Raw genomic sequence first — 20,728 nt, forward strand, 5'->3', positions numbered from 1 at the left:
CAATCTCTTTTGTCCCCACAATCCAGCTCTGGAAAATATCTGAAGGCCACAGAAGTGGGAGTACCCTTTGATGTTTATATTGGCTGGCTCCTTTTCCTTTTTACTTCTTTTTTTAATAATCAGAGTAGTAGAAAATGTGGAGAATTAACCGCATGACAGCAGCAGAGGAATTCATTAGAGAAACTGAGATGAATTCTGCTCAGATTTCAGGCTCTCAAGCAGGAGTCACAAAGGAGTAATCGTCCTCTAGTTGTTTTTAATCATTTCTTTTGTGGCACCTTCCTTGTCCCTGAAACCAATCTCAGTGTCCGGCACGAGGGAGCCTGAGAACATAGGCCATCCTCAAGGAGGCTTTGATTTGGGGATTACTACAGCGATATTAGCTGCCCCCTTCGAAATGCCCTTTGACAAGATGGAACTTGTCCATCTTGGAGAGGGCAGTGCACAGTGCCGTGTCATTGCTTTTATCTAAAGTGCTTCTCATTAAAATTTTGCATTAAAATTGTAAAAAATGGGCAGAAAACTCTACTACAGAAAATTCCCAAATAGAGCAAAAATTGCTGAGGAATGAACTTCTGCAAATGTGTTTTCTAACTTAATCCTCAGAGACCCTTCCTTTCATGAACCTCAGAGATAGCTTCAGTGATGGCTTTGCCCATGACTTAGTTAATTCATGCTTAAAATTTGACTTAGAGGAACTCGGTAAAATAAAATAGTGCTTTTTCTCCATAAATGTATTGAGGCAGCAGCTGGATCCCCCAGAGGCTGTGGTAGTAAGATTTCTGTCCCAGAGTCCAAAGTAGTCCTGACTGCTTTGCTGAAATACTGGAGCTCCATTGCAATTCTGATTCTTCAGTGCAAACATATTAGGAAGTCTCATATTGAGAAATCTTCTCAAGCGCTTTCATATATTACTTATTGAGCTTATAAATATAAATTATTTGCATCTATTTATTAAGCAGCTCTGTAAATCCCCTTCTAAGTTAGATGTTTTAGCATTGCTCTTGATAAACATATCTACCTGAAAATAATGAAAAGAACACTTCTTGAATCTTACTGATATTTTTGGAAAGAGAATTCATTAACCTGAAGTACTTAGGCATGTAATTAATTTTAAAACCATCTGCTTTTAGCGTTAAGCTAACCTGGTCAAATGCGCTTACATCAGACATAGAGGGCCTAACAGAGACAAGTCGAGTATCACAAAAAATTTCCCAGGCAACACACTTCTTGTGGCTTCTCTTTGGGCACAGGCTCTAACACCTACTCAGAGACTCAGAACCAGAACATCGGCGAGTAAGTCACCTTTCCATGTCATGTTTCTCCCACCTGCCAAGTGGAGGACACATAGGTACTTTTCACCTCCTTGTCAATGAGAGAAAATATTTCAGTCTCTTATGTCAGTGGTAAGCAGAAAGGAGGGGTAACTGTGGCCTGTAGAGGTTTATAGGGAAGTCTATATGAAAGGAGGGAGACTTGGGTGAGGCCTGGAAGAACGCAGAAGATGCTAATCACTCAAAGACCATTTTTTGAGGACTTGTGATACAAAGACATTTAAGATATGTTGCCTGCTTCTGGTTTGGACTGACATAGAGGAGGCATGAAGGCAACATGAGAAAGGCAATAAAAGCACAGGAGTGAAAAAGTCATGGTGTGTTTTGTATACATTAAATAGTAGAAGATTGATTTGTAGAAGATGTGATTCAGTTTAAGATTTTTAAAAACTGCCATTTATTCTTTTTTTTTCAATATATGAAATGTATTGTCAAATTGGTTTCCATACAACACCCAGTGCTCATCCCAAAAGGTGCCCTCCTCAATACCCATCACCCATCCTCCCCTCCCTCCCACCCCCCATCAACCCTCAGTTTGTTCTCAGTTTTTAAGAGTCTCTTATGCTTTGGCTCTCTCCCACTCTAACCTCTTTTATTTTCCTTCCCCTCCCCCATGGGTTTCTGTTAAGTTTCTCAGGATCCACATAAGAGTGAAAACGTATGGTATCTGTCTTTCTCTGTATGGCTTATTTCACTCAGCATCACACTCTCCAGTTCCATCCACATTGCTACAAAAGGCCATATTATTTCATTCTTTCTCATTGCCACGTAGTACTCCATTGTGTATATAAACCACAATTTCTTTATCCATTCATCAGTTGATGGACATTTAGGCTCTTTCCATAATTTGGCTATTGTTGAGAGTGCTGCTATAAACATTGGGGTACAAGTGCCCCTATGCATCAGTACTCTTGTATCCCTTGGGTAAATTCCTAGCAGTGCTATTGCTGGGTCATAGGGTGGGTCTATTTTTAATTTTCTGAGGAACCTCCACACTGTTTTCCAGAGTGGCTGCACCAACTTGCATTCCTACCAACAGTGCAAGAGGGTTCCCGTTTCTCCACATCCTCTCCAGCATCTATAGTCTCCTGATTTGTTCATTTTGGCCACTCTGACTGGTATGAGGTGATATCTGAGTATGGTTTTGATTTGTATTTCCCTGATGAGGAGTAACATTGAGCATCTTTTCATGTGCCTGTTGGCCATCCGGATGCCTTCTTTAGAGAAGTGTCTATTCATGAAAAACTGCCATTTATTCTAAGGAAATCATTAAGAGATGAGTAAAACTATGTATGTACAAATATTTTTGAATGAAAAATTGACAGAAAAGACCCTCAAACTCTGTGAACTGATTAAGTTAGATTACATGTATACAGTGGAATGCTCTCTAGCTATTAAAAGGAGGGCACCTTTTGGGATGAGCACTGGGTGTTGTATGGAAACCAATTTGACAATAAATTTCATATATTAAATAAATAAATAAATAAATAAATAAATAAATCGTGTTGTATAAAAATCTTTATTCAAGTGGGGAAATACTCATGGTATTCCCATGAATACCATGGGGAGGAGTGAAAAATATAGATTATAAAATAGAATGTATAGTGTAATACCAATTTTGTAAAATATATTTATTATGAGAAAAAAATCAGGGAGGACAAAGGACAAGCTGTTAGCAGTGGTTATATATAGTTTTTGAGAGCACGAGTTATATCGATTTTCTTCTTTAAGCGCTGATATTTTCAACTTTCTTCTGTCATGAGAATGCACTATTTTGCAATTAAATTTTTTTTTTTACATGAGGGTAAGAAGTTAGGCACTTATTTGTTGATTGACTTATTCATTTATTTTAGGCAATGCAGAGTCCAATGTGAAAATCAGAGAAGAAAAGTGACAGGATGAAAATAATACTGTTGCAAGACAAATGTATAAATAAATGTAAGATGTTTTAGAGCAGAGAGAGCCTCATATTGGAGAGATGAATCTACAGGTCATAGCAATAGTTTATAGTAAAACAATAGACATTTGAAATAGTGTGGTGTTTGTAGGCATTCAAAAGAAAGGCAAGGTGTGAAACATTATGAAGGGTGAATAGACAATATATTGTGGAATGACTCTGAAAAGTGAGAGAGGGGAGAGTCCTGGGGACAAGTGCAATATTTCTCGCTTGCCTGGAAGAATAAAATCAATAGGAGGTAGAGACAGCTTGCTTGGAAGCTGGGATAAATTGCTTCAATCCAGGTTTAGTTTTTGTTTGCTGTTTTTTATTTTCTGGGTTTTTTTAAAATTTATTTTATTTATTTATTTTATTTATAAAATAAAATTTTTTATTTTTTTAATTATTTTTTAATTTTTATTTATTTATTTATTATTTTTTTTATTTTTTATTTATTTTTATACTTTTCTAGTATAGAAAAGTTACAAGAATAAAAATAGCACATTCAAAGGGCGCCCAGGTGGCTCAGTCGGTTAAGCGGCCGACTTTGGCTCAGGTTATGATCTCGAGATCCATGAGTTTGAGCCCTGCGTCGGGCCCTGTGCCCCTTCCCTGCTAATGCTCTGTCTCTCTAGCTCTCAAAAATAAATAAACATAAAAAATTTTTTTTTAAATAACACACTCAAAAGACATACCCTAAGGAATACGGTCAATGATACTGTCATAGTGATGTCACAGGACAGATGGTAGCTACCCTTGGTGGTGAATTTACTCAAATCATCTGTTGCTAATATTTTACATTTGCTTCATAATTTATTCTGTCTACCTACCTACCTACCCACTAAATAACTACATATGCATATACATATACATAACAGTTTTCTGATTTTTTTGAGGGTAAATTACATTCATCTTAATCCTTTTCCTCCTGAATACTTCATTTTTTTATTTCCAAGAAACAGGATATTCTCTTATAACCTTTAGAGAGTTATCCCCTTCAGTAAATTTGATTAAATACTTCCATCTAATCTATGATTCATATTCCAGTTTTGTCAATTGACCTGGTGATGCAATGGTGTCCTTGATGACATTTTTTCCTCCTCTAGCGTAGGATCCTGTCTAGATTAGGTATTGCAATTAGTTGTCATGTCTCTTTAGTCTCCTTTATTTTTATTTTTTTTATTTTTTAACATTTTAATTTATTTTTGAGAGACAGAGCGTGAGTTGGGGAAAAGCAGAGAGCGAGCGAGACACAGAATCCGAAGCAGACTCCAGGCTCCGAGCTGTCAGCACAGAACCCTATGTGGGGCTCGAAACCACCAACTGTGAGATCATGACCTGAGCTGAAGTCAGAGGTTTAACTGACTGAGCCACCCAGGCACCCCTCTTTAGTCTCCTTTAATCTGGAACGTATTCACAGCCTTTATTTTTTATGACTTTGACATTGTTGAAGATCACAGTTTCCTCCATTACATGCTTTTTTTGAATTTGTCTGATGTTTCCTTATAATTAGATTCACCTTGTCAGCCAGGTGATGTTTTCCCCTTCTCAGGTTACCTGGAAGTATAATGTAATATCCATCTGTCCTTCATTGGTGATGTAAATTTTGATCACTAGGTCAGGATATTATCTAATTTTTCCTCTATATAGGAAAAATATATATTATTTACTCTCTATATGTTATCTACTCTTTTTCCCTTGTAAGCACTAAGCAATCACTGAGAAGTAAATCTCTTGATTTTCATCATCCACTCAGATTTAGTATTCCTTGGTAGTTCTTGTATAATCCAAGCTGCAGAAGATAGCTGCAAAAGTTTCCAACTCTAACATTCCTTCTGCATTTACCGGTTATCACCAAACATTTTCCTATAAGCAAGAGAGCTCTCTTTTTTCCTCATCCATCCATCCATCCCTTACCAGTTTTGAACTTCTGAATTCCTATTCTTTTTAGTGGTTAATATTGTACTGAATTATTTTGATGCTCAAATTGTCCCAGATTTAGTCAATGTGTTCTTGTGTCATATCCACCCCCCCATTATTCTTCTCTTTTCTAAAACATTTTTTTTAATGTTTATTTTATTTTTAAGAGAGAGAAAGAGAGAGATCACTAATGGGGAAGGAGCAGGGGTGGGGGGTGGTGGCGGCACAGACTGAAACGGGCTCCAGGCTCTAAACTGTCAGCACAGAGCCTGATGCAGGGCTTGAACTCATGAACTGGGAGATCATGTCGTGAGCTGAAGTCAGTGCTTAACCAACTGAGCCACCCAGGTGACCCTATTTTTTTCCTTTCCTTTCTTTTCTTTTCTTCTTTTTTCTTGCCTTGCTTTTTTTTCCTTTTCTTTTTTTCTTTACTCTCTTTTCTTGCCTTCTCTTCTCTTTCTTTTCTTTTTTCTTTTCTTCAGCACTTCCCAGGTTCATCTTGTGCCTATCCTTCCCCAGTCCTTAAATCACCCATTGCTCCAAGAATCCCCACTTCTTTCTTAGCAGAAATGGTAGCAGGGACCAAGTTCTGGGAGGAGGTGTGCTCTGTGCTTCTTGGCCTTTTCAACTGACAGAGCTGGGAAACAAATAAACAAAGAAACAAACAAATGTTTATGTGTACATATGTATACACATATGCACATACATATTTTAGAAATTGTGAAATCACTCTGATAACCTCCAGTTTCAGTCCATTCCCACAGGGTTCTTTCTTGCTCAACCCAGTCTTATATAGCTTCCACATTTGGAATAATGATAAGCAAAATAGTAAAAGATGTAGCATGCAGTAGGGGAGATAGAAAATTGAAACTCGCAAAGATGGTCAAATTTAATGATTCAGGTTAGGGTGTTATTCACACAGAGTTAGAGGTGAACACAACTAGAGTTTGCCAAATCCAAAGGCAAGACTATAAGAGCAACAAGCTAACAGAGAAAGGAGATAGGATGGCCACTGAATTTTGAGATCCATGAAGAAGTTATAGTAGGACACAGAGGAGACAAATAAGAATAGCTCAGGAAGGAGATGTAGAGAATGAAATCAAAAAAGTAGGAGGAGAGGGGCGCCTGGGTGGCTCAGTCGGTTAAGCGTCCGACTTCAGCTCAGGTCACGAGCTGTCTCCCTCTCTCTCTGCCCCTCCCCCATTCATGCTCTGTCTCTGTCTCAAAAATAAATAAAAACGTTAAAAAAAAAAATTAAAAAAAAAAAGTAGGAGGAGAGCCAGTACTATGTAGAGTCATGAAGGTCAAGACTAGAAAGGTTTTTAGCAAAGACTGCAGGTAGTCAGAGAAAACTGTAGACCCAGAGTAGGCCTTTGGATTTGACATTTGGTTACCAAATATTTTAAAAACTGGATGTAGGGGCTCACTTGTGAGTTTTGGAGAGTACAACTTTGAAGCAGCAATGCAGCGCCCGTTAATTAATATTTGACACTTATATTTAGGTGTTTTTTTTTAAACTTTTTAGATATGTTCACCAAATATTATTTTGTTTCTCATTACATGCTAAGCAAGTTATGCTTTGTGTATAAAGTGCCCAAATCTAAGAGGCATGTAGACAGGCTATTTTTAGGGAACTCATGTTTTTCTTTAAAAGCTCGGTTAGCATTTGGAATCGATATACAGTATAATATTTAAAAGAAAAACAACATATTTCCTCATCCCCCAAGAGATTTCTTAAAATAGCATGTAATCTTACCTACAGTGGGAAAAGTTTCAAATTTTATAAATTGGGTTGAATCTAACTCAGATTACCTGACCAGGAGAGTCCCCAAGAAAAACAAGGTGTGGTAAAGGTTATAGTAATGGTAATTAAGGAATTTGTGTTGTGTATGCTGGGCCTCCCTCACTTAAAGCAGTGACCCAGCCTGTGGCTACTGGCATCATTTGTAAGTGCTGAGACATGCTGTCTTTTTAGAGAGAAGTCCAAACCAAATCTTTGCCCACTCCAAAAGCCAAAATATTCTTCTCATTCCTTTCAGCCACAGAACAGGCCGAGCTTTTGCTAATAGGACCCATGTCTCTGTGACCTGTGGATGCATCAACCTGTTTTCTGTGCAGCGTGTAAGCAACAAAGGGTTTAACTTTAGTTGCTTTTCTTCCCAGGGTCATGGAGTGTTAGAAGTGCTAGAAGCTAGAAAGGATCTTCAAAGTGAACCACTTTAAGCCTCTCGCATTCCAGATGAAAATACCAAGGCTCAGACAGGTGAAATAATGTGTCCATCTTCCCACAGCTAGAAAATACTAGAGCTTGAACTCAGGCCAACTGACCCTCCACCCAGGTCTGCAGCTGGGTATCATACATTATAGCATCTCTTCTCAAGAGCAAAACCTCTTTGGGGCGATACGTTACACTCTAGACTGTGTGTGCCAAATCTGTGTGATGACAGGCAGTGCCATCAGAGAGCTGTACCATGTTAAGCGGCAGTTGGGTAACCAGCAGCCACAAGCAAATCCCGTGGGTGACCTGAAAGTAAAGTCTTTTCTGAGTTGAATGGGATCTGTGGAGATCTGGGAGAGGCTCGTCCTGAGAGGACGTTTCGTTGAGTGGTTGAACATATGCTGCAGGCTGTAGCACATTATGGAAGCCCTTTCCTTTGTCATGTTAGGTGATCCAGTTTGGAGACTCTGATGCATCAGGATTTTTCTCGTCCTTCACATGGCAAGACTTAAAGACATTAGATTCAAAATCGTATTTCTTTCTCCTTTCTGCCAGTAATGAATAATTCTACTCTAGTATGCTAGTGTCTAACGCATACTTAGGGACGTTTGGGAGGCTGTTTCCATTTCATCTCATTTCAGTCAGCAAATATTTACAGAACTCTGTGTGAGACAGATGCCACGCTAGGAATAGCAAGAGCATTGAGGACCACTGCCCTCCCTCCTAGGTTCAGGGCAGTGACAGTGTGCATAGCCACCATTGCTGACCATCCCTGCTGTGGCCTTTGCTGGGTGACCTCTCTGGCTCCCAGAGCCTTGTGTTTTCACAGATTCCCTGATTCTTCCTCAGAACAAGTTGTCCCTCCTACTAATATTCCCTTCAAAAAGATGAGGTTTTTCCAAGAGAATTTTAAGATTTTCTTTGTCGTCTTATTTACTTCGGTTTTCGGCAACATTTGAAAGAGCTGAAGTGAGGACAAGGAAGAAGAATATTTAGGCCTGGAAAATGTAAAAAAAAGTCCCCTTTACATCTACTTTTGAGAAGATGATTTTAAAATATTCTGTACTCTCAGGGATCCACTGCCCCTTCGATTCGCATACCTTGGCTACCGTCACATGAGAAGACACTGTGTTTAGGCTTCAAAGAAAGGAATTATACTGAGAACTTTTAGTGATAATTCTTTGATTGTAACCTTGGTTTTCTTCCTCCTGCTAATCTTTTAAAATGGGTATTGCAGGAAGCTGCTTGCCAGGCTGTAATAGACCTCCAGGGAACGTAGCACATGATCTTTTCCCTTATTTGGCACTGAAATTTCACCAGGCTGTGTTAATCTGAGTGAAACAACACTCTAGGAATATCTTTAGAATAGTTCTGTAGTTGGAAAAATTGAGACCAGGTAACGATGGAACCAGGTTTTACATGCCATGCGGGAAGCCCATTAAGGCAGTCAGTATTTCCGTGGCACTATTCAAATATAGCAGGGCCAGATATGTAGGCCCACCTTGAAAACATTCTTGTGCATGTGTGTTTTATTCTCAAGATGTTAGAGCTGATAAAGCGGCGTGGTGTGGTGTAAGTGTGCACAAATCGAAGCTGGGCTTGTCTGGATGACTAGGCTCCAGGCTAATTAAGGGTGGGAGAGGGATCATTGTGTGTGTTTTGGTTGCCTTCAGGGAAGGAGTTGCAGACCCCACTGCTGTGGTATCATGGAAAAAGAAAAACTCCTTGAACTTAAAGCAGTTGCCTTACCTGTAACAGACAGAGAGCAGTCTCAGCCTCACGGACTTTGTGTGAGGGTCAAATGAGAAAATACTTGGAAAAGTGCTTCATAATCTCTGTAGCACCCAGCAAGAGCAGGGAAATGTGCTTGTGATCATTATCACAATGACTCGGAGTGAGTTATTCCCCAGATAGTCATGATAAGGTTGTCAGAAAAGAGTCGGGAGGTCACTTTACCAAGCAGAATTTTGTATGTGTTGCAGAAACTCCCAGTCTGAGTCACTGAATAAAGTGAGGGGTCATGAGAAGTGTGCTCCATTTAAGATGTTTGGTTCTCTTTCACATTCCGTCCTTGACCAGCAAAACCGTTTCACTTCATTTCCAGTCACTTTCACTTTCTCAAGCTTTGGTTCGGTGTCCATGACATTCCCACACTTAAACATTTGCATTGTCTTCCTTGATTTTTTCTCTCAGAAGTCTGTTTATCTGACTAATGCACTGTGGTCAGAATAAGAGCATTGCTCATGGTGCATTTCCTAGGTAGGAATGTCTAAAATCAACAAGTGGCCCAGCCCAGAACATTCTCTAGGACCTGTGCCCCTGCCCTCCCCGCCCATTGCCTAGTGGCTCTGATTTGTTTGTGTATAGGGCTACTTCCACTTCTAGGTCAAGAGCCTGACTCCCCATGCCCAGAGCCCCACTTTCCATGTACTGTGGTTTGGTGCCCTTATTAGTGTCCGGCTACCTGCTTCCTTCTATAAGTGAGAGTTGTAACAAAGTGGTGAGCCCTTCCATAGCAGACTCATAAGGAGCCAAGGTGTTCTAGCTCAGTCTCAGGAATCATAATCTTGAAAAGATGCATAGCATATATTTCCGTCATCTTTCAGCATCCTTCTCAAAAACCCTAGAAAATATTTAGCCTAGAAGAAAAGCCAAGTAATAGGTTTATGCTGCATTTACTCTCTAAATGTCTGAGGGGGAGCAGGATGAGGTATGTCCTTTGGAGTTCCAAGGGGTAGAATTAAGGCCATGGGTAGGAGGTACACAGAAACAAACTTTGACTTAATCATATGAAGATTATTCTAGAAGAGTTGTTAAGAAATGTAATGAACTGCCTCCAGAGCCTGAGTTTCCATTTCTAGAGGTGTTTAAGAGTAAACGGGACAACCAGTGAAGGTATACTGTAGAGAGGATTTATATTATTGGACTAGGTAACTTTTATTTTTTTTCAACTTTATTAGAATTTTTAGCCATAAAAGTGACACACGTATTTTATCATAAAATAATGCAGAACTATATGAAGAATAAGTTAATCCTTTGTCTTTTTCATCTCTCTGACCACATTACCCACCCTCTACCCCCTTTCCCCATTGAAACCAGTGTTTGGTGAAGGTAAAAAATGTTAACAGAAATGTATCTAATCCTATTTTTGTACTATGTTCACCAAACTGAATATGGTAGATATATTTTTAAGAGGTTTAAAAGAAAAATAGAAAAGATAGTAGGAGAGCTCCTAGCTGTCTTAAGTGAGTCAAAGGCCTTAGGGAAGAGCTAAGTATAATATAGAGGATAGACTAAGATATGGGGTTATTCTAGAACTTGGTTGGGAAGTAAATTAATATATATAGCCATCAGAGAATGGATCAGAGCAGAGTTGTGGACAGTCACCTAAAGACAGTGATTATCTCTAAGCCAAAGACTGGCGTAAACATAAGTGAAGCACAAATGTGTCTGAATGGGAACACCTAAAAGTGAACACTGTGCCCCAGGCTCCCGGTAACTATCCTCAGGAATGGGATTGTCAGTAACCTTCAAAGTTTCAGTTCAACTTATAAGTCCTCCTTTGCAAGAGATTCAATTTAACATTTCAGTCCTACAGAAACTTCTCCTTCTGACACCTTGTGACTACAATTTGCCTCTGTAAATAGAACTGTCTGAAGGGGGAAATGCTGTGCTCAGACAATGACTGTTAGGGTCTGTGTGAGAGATACATTACTGTTGTCAATCAATAAATTGACATTCTGGTTTGCCGCACTGGTTTGCCGCACTCAAACTTCGTTGTGAGTTTTGTCGGGGTGAGGCAACATAACTATGTCTAGTCAACTCTGGGATACTGACAGTGTCAAGGTTTGGGGTCTTCAAGGCTGGAACTGTAACCTAGCTGTATACTTCATATAGCCATTAGGTGGCATTTGTACAAAAGGGAAGTACTGTAACACTTGGATAGAAGTTCGGGCTCCAGAAATTAATCGATGTGGGTTTGAATGCTAGGTCTGCCCTTTTCAAACTGTATGACCTAAGCCTGTTTACTTCTTTGTAAAAAGGAGAGGGATGATCACAACACCAATCTTAAAGGGTTGTTTTAAGGATTAAATTAGATAATCCATGTAAAGTGCTTGACTCAGTGCCTTACACATAGCTGCTACCATCATCACCACCACCACCAAGACAAATGACACCTTGTGATGATTATTGAGAGCCAATATGAGCTAAAAAATGAAAAAGAAAAAGTAAAACATTTCTATTTCTAAATCCTTTTATGCTTCCTCAGTTCATCTGATTGGTTATAGAGTGTCATAGAGTAGATTTTTATTTCTGGGAGGAATCTGGCAGTGATTTTTATTCTTGTTGTCTAGTTGTGATTAATTAAGTAGATTCATACTTAATTTCATACTGGTTTAACAAATGTAACCAAATGGTTTTGAGCTGATTGATGGATTGATGTCCATCTGGACAGACTCAGGAGTCTGTTTGCTGATGCTGTTCTGTCCAGTCCAGTTTACTCAAAAATTTTGATGAAAGCACTGAAGATATGACTGTGTGACATATAGGTCACTCAAAGTTGGAAGAGATGGCTAACACATCTAATAAGAGAAGACACAAGATTTAAAAAAGATATGTGTAGTTTGATGGGATGGGTTTGCTAATAACAACCACAGATAACACTTATTGAAGGCTTACTGTGTTCGGGTAGAATGCCAAATGTATTGTGTAGATTCCCTCGTTGAATCCTCCTATGACCCTCTGAGGTCTATACTATTAATATTCTATTTGATAGGTAGATATATGGAGGCACAGAGATGTTAAGTTACTTGCCCAAGTCCCACAGTCAATAAGAGGCATAGCTGGGACAGAAACCAGTTGTTTAACACTGGAGCCCATGTTCTTTTTTTTTTTTTTTTTTAATTTTTTTAAGGTTTATTTATTTTTGACACAGAGAGAGACAGAGCATGAGTGGGGGAGGGGCAGAGAGAGAGGGAGACACAGAATCCGAAGCAGGCTCCAGGCTCTGAGCTGTCAGCACAGACCCTGACACGGGGCTCGAACTCACAGACTGCAAGATCATGACCTGAGCCGAAGTCAGACACTCAACCGACTGAGCCACCCAGGCGCCCCTGGAGCCCATGTTCTTAACCACTATACTATGCTACCAGAGCCAGTGAGTCAGAATTTTACAGAGGTCAATGTAAAGTCCTACACTTAGGCTAAGAAAATACTGCATTAGGTCCAAAAAAGGCAGGTGGGAGTTCAGTTTGATATCAAGTAATGGGGGAAAGTTTTAGGGATGTTTGTTGATGGGAAATACAACATGAGCCAATATTGTCATGTACTTGCTTCAAGAAAACAGTTCTATACAAGAAAACAGAGTTCTGTACTCTGAGTGAGAGAGAATGGAGCCTAATTCATGTCTGCATAGAAGTTCTTCTTGGAATTCTTGGTGAGGACTGCAAAAAGGGCCAGAATGCTCTCCTCCTCCTCCTCTTCCTCCTCCTCCTCCAACTCCTCCTTCTCCTCCTTCTCCTCCTTCACATTTATTTATTTTTGAGAGACAGAGAGAGACAGAATGTGAGCAGGGGAGGGGGGGGCACAGAGAGAGTCCCAAACAGGCTCCAGGCTCTGAGCTGTCAGCACAGAGCCTGACATGGGGTTTGAACTCACGAACTGTGAGATCATGGCCTGAGCTGAAGTTGGACACTTAATTGACTGAGCCACCCAGGCGCCTCATGACCAGAATGTTCTGTAGCAGGAGGCCCCTCATGGAAGCCTTAGGGCGGGGGAATTGTGTTAGCCCTGGTACTTGTCAACTGTAACTCCAGTGGGGGCAACCAAGCCAGTGGGGCACTCTTGTCTCTGAAATGCCCTGCCTCTGTAGGGAATTGTGTGAAAAAGACTCTTCTAGCATTGAGGGCTCTGGGGAGTCCAGATGACTTACAAAGTCCCCCTCCCTGAGATTCTCTGAGATCAGTGAAGACTTGCATTGATGAACAACAACTCTGAGTTAAGCAAGTCAATGATTTAAGGCCTGAGTTTGAGCAACGAGAGATGGTCAGTGTTCTGAGAATTATGGCTGGTCATATTCTGGAGGTGGCTTTGCTCCAGCTGTTTGTTCACCAGTGTTTTGAGTTAAAGGGAATGACAGTCTACAAATTTATGCACAAGGCACTTCACAGAATAGAAGAAGCCAACTTCTGGCCTCTGATATCCACATGCAACAAATATAGCTTGTGTTCTTCCCCCAGGACTCAATTTGTAAGCCTCTTTATTGCATTGTGCTGTAGTAAACAATTTCCCAGTTTTGTGGGCAATCTGTGAAACCATCTTTCCCTTTATTTCAACTTTGTTGTTGTTGTTGTTTTACGTTTATACTGTGAATTAAATGGACCCTTAGGGGTTCCAATTATGTTATGGAAAAAAAGAACTTGGGAGTTCTGAGAACCTGAAGGACATTTTGTTTTCCTCAGCTAGATATTTAGGACCTTTAGGACTGGGTTATCATTTTCCCCAAATTTCAAGATTAATCATTCCTGTCACCTCAAATGGCAGCGATAGTGCAGTCAACTCTTTTCTGAGTTATTCTCATAATAACTCTTTATTCTTATGTGGTGTTTTAAATTTTACAAAATGCTATTTTACACACAATAATCATCTCAAGTAATCCTGTTTGGAAGATAGAACAGAGTAGACAGGTAATATTGTGAGAAACCAAGAACACGAAACTCAGAGATTGGTGGTGGTAACAATTATAACAGATGGTTTTTGAACACCAACTCTGTGCCAACTATCTGCAATAGTTTATTTAATCCTTGTAATAATAGTTCTGGAGTTAGGTGTTAATTTCTTCATTTGGGGATGGGGAAGCTGTGGCTCAAGAGCATAACTTGACCAAGGTCACACAGTAGTGTAGAAGTAGAAGTAGAAGAACCAGAATCAAAGCCAGAACTTTTTGATTTTGAAATCCACGTTCTCCATCAATACATTATTACTACCAGCGAGGTTATGAACCTGCCAGGGCCATCTGGCTACCCAGTGGCCTAGGCAGGGTCAGAATCTGTGTCTTTAGACTGTTTAGCACATTTTCTACTGTACACTGCAGCTGTTTCACTGGTTTTCATTAACAATTGGTTCTTTTCAATACATAAAGAGGAAACAAATGAAAACGGAGCCAAACCATACCCTTATAACCCAGAGGAACTCACTCAGAACCTTAAAGAATCCTAGGCGATTGCGAGATTTTTAAGTGCCTAATGTTCTCTTCATATTCTGTTTATTCTTCACCACCACTGCTATTAGTTAATGCAGGTGGTTCTTGGCTGATAGTGATTCACATGTGAGCCTGTGCCGGGTACGCCTATTTTACTGTGCTTGGAATTTATAGAGGCAGTATGTTTCTTAGTCAGTTTTTGGGAAGTAAGTTCCGGTAGAAAAACAAACAGGAGAGGCAATGAGGTTCAGCAGAAAGAGCTCAGACCAACCTTTGGCATCAGTCCAAGCAGAGTTAAAAATCCCAGCTCAGCCTCTTCCTAAAGGAGATAGCTTAAATAAGTTACTGAATCTCACTAAAAATCTGTTTCTGCATTTTAAAATGGAAATAACATTTGACTCATGGGTTTGTTATAAAGAACAAATGGAAAGGGTAATTTAATGTTGATTGGGTTTTTTAGCCATTCTAACAGGTGTAAAGTGAAATTTCATTGTGGTTTTGATTGCATTTCCCTGACATTTAGTGATGTTGAACATCTTTTCACATGTCTGTTGGCCATTTGTATATCTTCTTTGGAAAAATGTCTATTCATGTCCTCTGCCTATTTTTTAATCAGATTGTTTGTTTTTTGGTATTGGGTTATATACGTTCTTTATGTATTTTGGATATTAACCCCTTATTGGATTTATCATTTGCAAATATCTTCTACCATTCAGTAGGTTGTCCTTTTATTTTGTTGTTGGTTTCCGTTGCTGTGCAAAAGCGTTTATTTTGATATAATCCAATAGTTTATTTTTGCTTTTGTTTCCCTTACGTTAGGAGACCTATCTAGAAAAATGTTGCTATGGCTGATGTCAGAGCAATTACTGCCTTTGCTCTCTTCTAGGGACTGAAATGTGATTTCAGGTCTCACATTTAGGTCTTTAATTCATTTTGAGTTTATTTTTGTGTATGGTGTTTAAAGGTAGTCTGGCTTCATTCTTTTACATATAGCTGTTCAGTTTTCCCAGCACCATTTATTGAAATGATTGTTTTCCCCATTGTATAATCTTGCTTCCTTTGCAGTAGATTAATTGACCATATAATTGTGGATTTGTTTCTGGGCTCTCTATCCTGTTCTGTTGATCTCTGTGTCTATTTTTGTGCCAGTGCCATACTGTTTTGATGACTATGGCTTTGTAGTATATCTTGAAATCTGGAATTGTGATACTTCCAGCTTTGTTCTTCTTTCTCAAGATTGCTTTGGCTATTCAGTATCTTTTGTGGTGCCATACAAATTTTAGTGTTATTTTTTCTAGTTTTTATGAAAAATGCTGTTAGTATTTTGTTAGGGATTGCATTGAATCTGTTGATTGCTTTGGGTACACCTGAAACCAATGCAACATTATGTGTCAACTATACTCCAATTAAAAAAAATATGTTTACTGGGCCTGTAGTATATAGTAGGTGGTGTGTATGCATTTACATCATTAATTACAGCATTAATCTTCGTGAAAGCCTTAGGAGGTAGGTATTATTAGGTATTATCCCACTTTGAACCACTTGACAGATAAGGAAACTGAATCTCAAGATTTTATAACTTTCCCAATGTAAACTCCACTTTAGTGCCTTGTAAATGTTTAAGAGGGCATCAAGTCAAACATACCTATTTCAGTTTCCCAGAAGCCATGAAATATCCCTAACTTTCCCTAAAAGTTTTCCCAGATAAAGCTGTCGAAGCGTAAAGAATCCCATCTAAGTTCCATTATTCTGGCTGTTCCTTCACCTTTTTATTTGTTGTTATAAAATTAAATCTACAATTTCATAGAAATTTAATGTATGATATTCCTCTGTTGTTTGGATTACCTCCTCCATCATCAGGGATTAAGAGAGGGATAAGATCCCATTTCCCTGGCCTTCCTCTCCTCCACCAACAGGGTCAAAAGGGGGCCAGACAGTCATCCCTCTCTGACCCCACTTTCAGCCTCATCCCCAATACCTGCCTCCAATAATGCAGCTCTGATCTCCGTATTCTTGACCACTATTTAGATGTCACCACAAGAAACCCAGCTCATAGGAAACCCTTCATCTCCCAAACTCTGATTTTTCTCTTCTACCTCTTTGCCACTCCTTCCCAAGTCCTGTGTCCCCTAGAATTCAGAATGCAGCATCAGCAGAATCTTCTATATTCCCAACCTCTTCTTGGAACATTCCTTTCATGTTCTAACTCCAACAGAAATATGTCTCTCTCCTGAGCATATTGTCCCCATGGTGGTGGCAGTTTTGTTTTCTACCATCTCCTGCCACTAGGCTGGGATGCTGGGTGGGTGTCATCCTTTTCCTAGTTGCTGCTTTCAGATCGTTCTTCGTCCCTCATTCCTAGCTTTGAATCTCACGCTGTCAGTAATATGGAGATATCAGAGAGCTTAATCCTGCACAATATAAAGATGTGTCATTGGTGGTTGATTAAGATCCTTTGTAAAGGTCCCTTGATCAAGAACATAACTGCTTTCTCAGTCAGTCAGTGTTCTATGATGAGGGTGTGTAGGACAGGGGAAGTAGGTTCTTCCATTGGGCTGACTGGCAGTTGGAACCTTAGTGCACTCAGAGTACAAGACTGCTGTGTTAGTAGATGGACACCTCGTCTGAAGCGTGCTACTAAGATCTGCTCCAAACATTGAACATATACAATCCTTGCCCTACCCTGATAGTCACAAGATTTTTTACTTGGTGGGACTATGCAGTATGGGCCAAGCCAAATACATCAACCTCATTTTCATAGTCTTTGGGGAGGAGTGGGACCTGAACAATGTGGTGCAGAGAGTGGGACACTCATGTAGAAGAATATTTTTCTAAAACTGTGGAAGTCATGGAAGACTCAGGGTCTGGAATATGAAGTGTTTGTCTACCTAATTTTGAAAGGACAACTTTGTATAAATTAGCAGGGCCCTCTTGTTTAAGGTTAGTCTCAAGCAAGTAAGAGGGCCTTGTTAGATTTCTCCATAATTCTCAGTAGTTCCCAGAGGTCAGAACTGTTCCTTATCTAGAAGTAGCAGGTCTTTAGATTATAGACCTAATGGGGATATAACTTTAATGTTGTATAGTTAAACCAACTTCACACTATTTACAAGACATGTCATACAACACCAAAAACAAGAAATTAGAGTATGTGGAAACTATGCTACTAAAATTAAGCAGCATAAGGAAAATTAATATAAGCCTATAAGTCACAGCTTGACTTCTGTTTCAGGAGCTGACCCAGGGGCAGTGGAGCCAAAAACAATTTTAAGACCTGTTCTGTTCTGACTTGTAAAGGGTATTTGATGTTGTTCCTCCACCACCGTCTCACTTCCAAATTAGTACGAGGGGTTAGGAAAAAGATTGTAATTTTGCCTGATTCATTTCTGCTCTTTGATTCTGGCTTCGGTAAGGTAAGATGTCTATTTTTTGTTAAGTATCCTTGGCAGTTGGCAGTGCATTTCATAGCAGTTTATGTGGCTGCCGGTAATATTTGTGACACTCTGAGGATGGGCACCCGACAAATATGTGCTCGTTAGAAAGCATGCCAGTTTGTAAGTGATGACTTAATTTTTTTATGGACAAGAGTGCTGGTGGTATGGCATTGACATTGACTTATGTCTATTTAATTAAGAGGCAGAAATTTCAAATGTATAATTGTGACATCAGTATACTGGTCTTTGTTTAGAGAGGACAAACACATCAGAACTGTGAAAAATGTCCCTATTTAAATCAGAAAATTCATATTTCTATATTGAAAAAATAGGCATAGCTAAAAGCTTGGATTTGTAGAATTTTCAGCGTAAAGATACAATGTGTTAGACAGTAGGGTGTATGGATAGTATCAAGGTATGGTATTCCCACTTGGCACTGCTAGACACGGGGGGATTACGCAGTCGAATGTAGATGTTGTTGTGGCCAGTGGCAGGGGAGCACTCGTGGTTCAATAAAGCGCAAAGTCTGGTGACAGGGCGGTGGGAAAATCCCTACGTTCTGACAGACTAGGTAGGTGGATGCGAGGCCGACAGCAGAGATGCTTTCAGAATTAGAGAAAAACTACAAAATTCTAAAAAGATTAGTAAGGAGAAAAGGAACTTCTGAGTAGCTAAAGCACCTAGCATGGGAGTGTTGTTTTGACAGAGCCCCCGAATCTTCTATATCAAATCTTCTAAGTTCATTTGGGAGCAGGAGAATTTGTTTTTTTTTGTTTGTTTGTTTTTTTACCCATGAGAATGCTTTATGAAGGAGAATTGTAGGAAACTGGAATTATTCTAAAGAAATTTGCTCTAACCTAAACCCGATTAGACTTCATCTGGTCCACAGGATGTCTTTCCCTTTATCCCACTCAGTTACCTTATGATAGAAAGGGTGTCCTCTAGAGGAGCGTGGTGACACATTCACAAATGGGGCTTTGAAAACATTCTCAAAAGTCCCAAAGCCTCTGCCCTTTTTTTGTAGATCTTCAGAGGTGGTGGAGAGCCCACGGCCCCCTTTAGTAACCTTGCCCTTAGTTAAACTCTGTCTGACTGTAAAGATATACTTTTTTTGTGTCTGTCCTAAATCCTTTGTATTATCTTTTGGGCCCTCTTCTTTCTGCTCTATCTTCACAAGGGATGGAAAGCAGCTGGTTGCTATTCTTTGCTTAAGAATCCTTGTATACTTGAAGAAACTGATTAAATCACCCCCTCTGACTTTGGGTTTTTAGATAGAATCATTCCTATCTTTTTAGTATTCTATATGTCTTATTTTCCAAGTCTAATCAGCTTTGTGCCTCTCCTAGAAGCCATCTGTATCCCAGAGCTTGATGCTGTCATCCGTAGGGTCTGACTAATTCTTTAATAAAAAGAAGATTGTTTTGTGATTCCTAAGTACTTTTTCTTATGAATCTCATTGTCTTGCTTGATTTTTTTAACTTGTAATTTTTAATTGAGCTGTGATTCATAAACCCATTTAAAGTGCACAATTTGGTGGGGGTTTTTTTAGTATATTCACTAGGTGTATAACCATTGCTGTGATCTAATTTTAGAATATTTTCATTGCCCCAGAAAGGAAACTTGGTGCCTGTTAACAATCACTCTCCCCTCCCAATTTCTGGCAACCACTGATCTATTTCCTGTGTCTATTGATTTGCAAATTCTGGACACTTCATGTAAATGGAATCAGGCAGTACGTGTTTCTTTTGGGTCTGGCTTTTTTCCTTTTAATGTTTTCAAGATTCATTCATGTTGTAGCATAAGTCGGGACTTCATTCCTTTTTATGGCTGAATAATATTCCATTGTATGGACGACCATATTTTGTTTACTCTTGCTTGCTTGTTAAACTTAGTACATTAGGGCCAAATAATCCATTCTGTTCCTCCTTCAGGGACATTCTGTCAAATTTGAGTTTTTGAACCTCATTTAACTTTTTAATTTTTGATTTTTTAGTTTATTAAGATCCCCACTTGGACTGCCTAATGCAGTATTAGTTATACACGGAAGAAAAGATCCAAAGCCAGCTTGCAAATCTGCCTAGAACATGACTTGTTCCGTTTTTTTGAATAGATATGTTTCATTATGTAATGAATATGACAACCCCCTTTCATTCATCAGGGTTTCATTCCTCCCAAGTTTGGACATTCACTAATAGTCTTAGAGAACAATACTTGTCAAAGCATGCTAGCTGGCTTCCTACAGTGGTCCCGGGTGGGGGTGGGCAATGGTGTTTGATGGCAGATCCTCAGTTATTACAAAACCTCCTTCCTGTCACTGATGGTGATCATTTGTTCTGTCTTCATGAGGAGCAGACACACAGAATCATTTAAAAGAGCTTGATTTACCCCTATGATCACAAGACAAATTTGAGTCTGTGGCTTGGCTGTGCCATCTGCCAGCAGTTGTACCCTGATTGTTGCATCTGTGAAATGGAGGAGTAATACCAACCTTGTAGGGTTTTCATGGTGTTTAAATGGAATCACTTTTGTAAAGCACTTACAAAGAATGCCTGGCATATGTTATGTGCTCAGTAAGTGATAGGTATTATTCTCATGTAGAGTCTTGAGAAACAAATGTTATAGTGGCCCTTGACCTCAAGGAGCTTAGTATTCTAATGGCAGAGACAAAAATGAAAATCAATAATCCTA

The 20,728-nt window shown here is 39.4% G+C and overlaps 1 protein-coding gene across 8 annotated transcripts in view; it reads left to right on the plus strand.

The window, feature by feature from the left end:
- RAD51B (RAD51 paralog B) overlaps positions 1-20,728 on the plus strand; it is a 640,680-nt gene that overhangs the window by 319,984 nt on the left and 299,968 nt on the right. The gene's annotated exons all lie outside the window — the stretch shown is intronic.

Source organism: Panthera pardus, unplaced genomic scaffold (assembly GCF_024362965.1).
Source record: "Panthera pardus isolate Hobbes unplaced genomic scaffold, ASM2436296v1 HiC_scaffold_24, whole genome shotgun sequence".
NCBI lineage: Eukaryota > Metazoa > Chordata > Mammalia > Carnivora > Felidae > Panthera > Panthera pardus.